Genomic DNA, 6,823 nt, shown 5'->3' with positions numbered 1-6,823 from the left:
GGGGCGGCCAGAAAGCCAGAGCCGGCCTTGCTAGCACAGCAGAGTCCTGGTCCACAACTGAGTCTATTAGATGCTATGATGATAACAGTAATAATAATAGTAATAATCATTATCATAATGTGGGGGCTCAAGCTCAGTATGGTATTGCATGGTGACTCTGAACCAGGATAACTTACCAAATTAAGCTGAAATGTTATCAGTCAATTGTAAACTGATTTAAGTGGATCTGGGAGTTTGCTCTGATTTAACTAAACGTGTTTAAAATTATTTTAGATAAACTGGTGCTGGTTCTCCCACTAGTGTTCTACAGTGCCCTGGCAGCCTTACAAAATCTCCCAGAATGCACTGCTTCTGGAAGCTGAGCCAGGAATTGTGGGCTAGATGCCCAGAAAGCATTGTAACTGAAGTTATTTAGTACAGTTCTACTGTGAATGTGAAGCAAAACTTTAAACTGGCTCAGCACAGTGGGTGTGGATGCACTGAAATATTTTTTCTTAAACTGGTTGTTACAAATGGTTCAATTCTGTGGCATAGATAATGTCTTGAAAATATCAGAGGGGTAGCCGTGTTAGTCTGAATCTGTAAAAAGCAACAGAGGGTCCTGTGGCACCTTTGAGACTAACATCTGAAGAAGTGAGGTTCTTACCCACGAAAGCTTATGCTCCCAATACTTCTGTTAGTCTCAAAGGTGCCACAGGACCCTCATCTTGAAAATAGTGATTTTAATATTCCACTTCCTGGGGCATGATCCACAGCTTAGGGAATGAGCTAGGCATGGATAGTGCACCTGTAGCAAAAGGCAGTGGCAACGTTATAAAAAGGGAATAAATGACTTGAATGAACAACTGTCAGAGACAGGAATCTGGTTGCTTTCAGCAAGTCATATTTTTCAATGTGCTTTTTCTTCCACAAGTGTAGTTAGCATGAATAATACAAAAGGAATCTCATTTATGTTTGTTCCCTCTGTTCAGTAATGCAGGTAACAGATATTTTCTGAATGAGTTCCCTTCAAGACTTCAGTACAACTGGTTATTGCTCTTTTCCAACAGCAATCCTCTATATGAGAGTATGTCAGGTAGTGAGATTGGGAGTGAGCAGGACTGAGAATGATTGTCTTAATCTTCACATATGAAGTCCAGAGTGTTCCTCAGCAGCATGGGAGCAGGTTTTCTGACATCAGGAAAGGCAACATCTGGAGACTGTAAGCTCTTTGGGGTTTTGTTCTGTGTTTGTACAGCACCTAGCACAATGGGTTCCCTGTCCATGGCTAGGGTCCATAGGAACTACCACAATATAAATAAATAAATAATAATAGTACATGCATAAGTTGGCTGTGTTGGTTCAGTCATCTATGCCCTCCGTGTCTCAGCAGTTCTTGTGCACTGAACTAAGTGGAGAATTTCTCTTCGTAGCAGAAGTCTGTGAAAAGTTCTTTATAATTCTGAAGGCATTTTACACATTGTTGGGCACTGTACCAGGCACCTGATGCACCAGTCTGTCCAGGGAGAAGATCCACAGGGGAAAGTATTGTATGTAGTAATAGTAATCAGACAAAGACCTTTTGCATGATAATTTGTCATGTATATTACAATATGTTAATGTGTGTGGCAACTCTACTTTATTGTATTTATTAGCATGTCTACTCTGTACTGTATTTAGTTCTATTCCAGTGATACTGAGACCTCAGTGGTTCAGGAGCCAAATTAGTGATCAACATTACCCAAAAGAGCTACAGTAGTGTGAATTCATTGTTTCCATATTTAAACAGTATGATGGGAAATATTTAGTTTGTTATATATATATATATTTTTTTTCTGACAGCAAATAAGTTAATAACTTAGTGCAAGTTGATAAGTTAATTGGTTAATAACATAGTAAAAGCATCCTGATTGGTTAATAATTAAATCACACCGAGTTTTAATATCATGTGCTTCAAAGAGCTGCAGGAGATACATTAAAGAGTCACTTGTGGCTCATGAGCAACAGTCTGAGTATCACTGTTCTATACTATAGTATTGATGTGGACTGGTGAATGCAAGGTTTATTTGTGTGTTAAAACAAGATGAGTACTTGGTTTCTGCTATATATAGGATGTGTAGCTCATGTCAACAGTATAACACTCAGGACTAGATTCTGTTCCTTTATATACAGCTCAGTAGCACTTTACTCTGCTAGCAGCCCCGTTGAAATGAATGGGGCTAGTTGTGGAAAGAGATAATGTTTTCACCCCTCAGCTCACAGAGAGCCAAGAAGTACTCATTGAGAGTAATGGTGGTAGAATGCATCTCTCATTTTGCATAACATATAACATACAGATGCTTTATTTAATGATTCACTTTGATAAAAACTGCCACGGTTTATGCACAAATTTATTTAAATTTGGAGAAAAAAACAAAACACCAAGGTCTCCATTGAAGTCCTTGGGAGTTTTATCGTTGACTTCACTGGAGCTAGGATTTCAGTCACAATACTTTAAACCGTTGAAAAGGAAACTCCCGAAGCTCGCATTAAAAATACTTCTGTTTACAATTCATGTTCAAATAATTTCATCTTTTACTTTTCTTTCTGTGCATCGCTCAGATTTCTCTACACCATCCAATCCTGCAGAGTGTATCTTGAGAGGTGCTAAGCACCAGCACCACCCAATGACTTCATTAGCAATTGAAGGTGTTCTACACTTCTCTGGAGGAACTCATCACCACACAGGATCGGTTCCTTAATTAACAATACATGTACAGAATCAATATATGATTTATTTAAAAATGCCCATAGTAAATAGTAAGTAGCTCAAGGCTGGAAATTAACGAGAAAGTAGGTCTCAACTGACAAAGCATTGTTTGGAGTAAGGCGTGTAAATACCACTGTTTATTGACACCTGGGAAACGCTACCAAGCTTTCTCAATCATCTATCCTGAAGTTAGAATCAGAGGGACTGCTGTTCCCCTGGTTAAAACAAAGGGCATGCTTCTTTGTTGCACTGCATCTAGCGCCAACATTTATATCAGTGCAAAGTTAGTGCAAAATTTGTGTAAAAAACTCTACTATTTTGAATAGGTGGAAGTGACTACACAACATGCAGCACAAAGGAGAATAAGGTCTGCACTAGACAGCTGTACTGCTTGGACCATTCAGGTATAGTTAAAGGGGTATTACCTCCCCTCCGCACTCTCCATTGTGGATGCAATTATATCAGTCTAAAGGTGGGTTTTTTACAAGTTTAATGAACCCCCTACAGGAAGGGGAATAATCTACATAAGTAAAAATGTTTTTCTAAAGAATCACAGTGATCCCTTCTGCCTTGGAATCTATAGGTGTAGACCAGGCCTCAGGCCCAATGCATTTCAGTGAAATTTGGAGAATGGTCTAAAGGGATAACAAATCACTCTTATCAAAATGTTTTACTATTTGATCTCTGCTTTTTTATAAGGTCACCCTTCTAGGAAAATAATCCGACTCTTAATTTTTTCATTCAGGCTGGAGTTTTTTCCTTTCAACCCAGATTCAGTTGCATTGCAAAAACATCAGAACATATTCATGGAGGCCATTATTTTATATACAGCATTCATATTTTTATTTGAAAGTCAAAGTAGTTCACATGTTCAAAACTCCTCTGAAAAAAAAGCAAAGTGTTCGGAAGAGAGGAAACAACCCTAAACCCTTTTTATTACATGAGATAGGTGGGGGCGGAGGGAGCTCAAATTTGTAATGAGTTTGAACATATAACAATTTATCAGGACAGTACAATGTAGATTATGTGCATTCCATTAAACCAAGGACTTGAATGCAATTTATGAAAATATGGTAAAGGATTGTAAACTATAACACCAGTGCCACTGGACACCATTGTTAATTGATCATTGGTAGGAATTATTCCCCTAACAAATGAATAACTGCTCCAGAGCAGTTGTTGAACTCCCTCTGTTGATATATCACACTCTTGCTATTATGGATTTCATGAAATTCATCATCATCATGAAACTGCAGCTGAATTTCCACTGTTTTTATTGCTTTTAAATCCTCATCACAGATTGTCATTTATTTCATTTTGACACAGTTATTACTTCATAAAAGTAATCACTGACAGTTACATTTATACGTAGTTGTAAGACTTGAAGACTTGGTACCCAATGATACCAAACATAAAGGGCCTGATCCAGAACTCACTGAAGTCATATGGAAAGCTTCCTATTGACTTCAATGGGCTTTGGATTCAGCCCAAAGAGCCAAATTCTGCTCACACTTACACCTGTGCATCTCCATTGAAGTCAATGGGTTTGCATGGGTTTGACCGAGAGTAGAATTTGGCCCAATGTATTTCTATCATTTCCCACCCTCTCTCTTAGTTATAGGTTGTACTTTTATATAATTATGTAGGGGTCTGCCATATTTGCATCTCCATTAAACTCACACTCCATGTTCTCAATCTATTTTTTTTTCAGTATTTTTTTCCTTTTGCCACATGATGATGATTGGGAACCTGTCCTCTGTAGCCTATAAAAGTGATGTTTGTTAATATTACATAAAAATGTAATAGAAATGTGCTAAAATGTAAGTGGGGCCAAAGTTTAGATTTGACAATAGCGAGGGCGTGGTAAATTGTGGGTGAAGTGAAGAAAGACAGCTCAAAGCCAAGTTAGCGATAATTTAGGACATAACCCCAGGCCATTTTGTAAACGTGTTTGGTTCTAACAAGAGTTTTGGACGTAATGTAAATGTTCTGGTTGGATGCTATCTATACTGACAGTTATTGGAATGGCATTTACACAGTTGTTAAAGATAATGTTAAATGTTTAATATTAAATAGCCAAAGAGGGAGTAGAAGGTATTTTAATGAAGGTAGCGGAAATATAGATATGGTAAAAGATAGGCTTAATGCTAATTAATCAAGGGTGTTATTGTAAATTATTTTTTTAAAGGATAGCACATTAATTTTAGATTAGCATGCTCATCCACCATCAAGATACCATTAAAAAAAGGATTATTTACCCATTCTTCTCATTCAGGGAATGGACACCCCTGGCTGCACCATTTCATTTTGGAATGTGAGTATAAAAATGCAGTGTATGGTTATATCATACTTCCTGTTTGCTTTAACCATCTATTCTATTTTAAATTTCTATTTTAAATGAAGTCTTTAATTCTATCACTTATGGTGTCATTCACAGTCTTTGACTAAACTAAATTTATCTGTAACCACCCCAGACCCTCAAACCTAAAGAATTTAATTTGGTTATTGGTATTATTATTTATACTGAAAATACTAATTGAAAATATTTACACCTCCGAGGGCTCACAGCTGGACCACTTCAGAGGTCTGAGTGCAGTTGCCAAAACATCAAAGCAAATTCTGACAGCTGAGATGAGGCCTTTCAGCTCAAAGCAATAAAAGCTCTTTCAGATCAGTTTTAGTGGTTACTTGACAAGTCTCTTTAGCATAAATGAAAATTTTCAGAGTGGCCCTGGGCACAGACCCTTCGGGAGAATAACTGTCACTATGGATCAATATGCAAACCATGTAAACTCATCAGGACATCTACAATGCCATGGTAGGGCCTGATCCTGAGAGGTGTTGCGTGTCACAACCAGGTCAAACCTAGCAGTTGGAGCCAGAGTCCAGTCACAAGACAGGAGTCAAGAATCAGTTGGGTCAGGATACCAGAAGGTCAGAAGCAGGAGATAGACTGGGGGTCAGAACCACAAGTCAGGAACCAGAGTCAAGTTGGGTCAGGATACCAGGAGGTCAGAGGCAGGAAACAAACTCCAGAACCACAAGGTCCAGAACCACAAGTCAGATGCCAAGAAATCAAGGACATGGAGCCACGAGGCACACACTCCCAAGCAGAGTGGAACCCAGTTGTTCAGACAACTTAATGTTCCTGCTGCCGGCTTAAGTAGGGCCAGTGGGCCAGTCAGCTGCTTCAGGGCTCTGCCAAATGGACCTCAGGGCAGAGCCTAACCCTGGGTCTGGGCTTCATGGGTCCCAGGTAAGCCATTGTCAGCAGACTGGCAAGTTGGAGTGTGGTTGTTCCCATGGCCTCGGAAGACCTAGGTTTGAACCCTGTGGGTCATGACACCAGGGACCTGCAGCTCTCATTGATGTCAATTAGAAGCTTGTGGATTTGGGTTAATGGAAGTTATAGCTGCTCAACATCTCTAAGGATCAGGCATCTAAAATCAACTCCTCTGACAGTTAGCACAATGCACCATACATCCTCTCCAGCCAACGTGAAATGTCAGACTCAAAGATGGTGGCCTCTGATTCATGGGTGTAAATAGAAATTCACTACACACAATGAGCCATAGCCCTCAGTGCACCCATAATCAACCATTGCATACCATACAACCACTAACACAGCAGATGTGTTAAGACACTGAGATATAAAGCCTGCCCAAGCACCCTCAGAAATGTTGCTCCTAGAATTAAAAGTCATGCACTGTGGCACATGTGATATACAGCTCCCTAGCTGCATGTCTCGGGTTAATGACGATGGATTTTTGTTTATGGCACCAAAGTATCTTAGCTAGAGAAAGGCCCAAGCCAACTTGGAACCAAACGTCAGGGTTGTTTAGACCTAGAGTTTTGGTTTGGGCCTAACTCTAATGTTAGCTCTTGATATAAAAATTGGCACATTGTAAATCAGGCTATATACAGTATTCATTTGATACATTATACATCTTCAATTCTGATTTATACTATTTCTAATTCTTCATGTTCCCTCTTTAATGCAGCACTCATTATTGTAGATATTCTTGATTCCCGGAAAGCAGTTCATTCAGATTGGTAGTGGTTTTTGTTCTGGAAGGCAATCTTGGCTTGCCTGAT

Source organism: Terrapene carolina, unplaced genomic scaffold (genome assembly GCF_002925995.2).
Source record: "Terrapene carolina triunguis isolate 2854851 unplaced genomic scaffold, T_m_triunguis-2.0 Scaffold112, whole genome shotgun sequence".
Lineage (NCBI taxonomy): Eukaryota > Metazoa > Chordata > Testudines > Emydidae > Terrapene > Terrapene triunguis.
The sequence above is the reverse complement of the archived record's forward strand: the minus strand, read 5'-3'. Positions refer to the sequence as shown.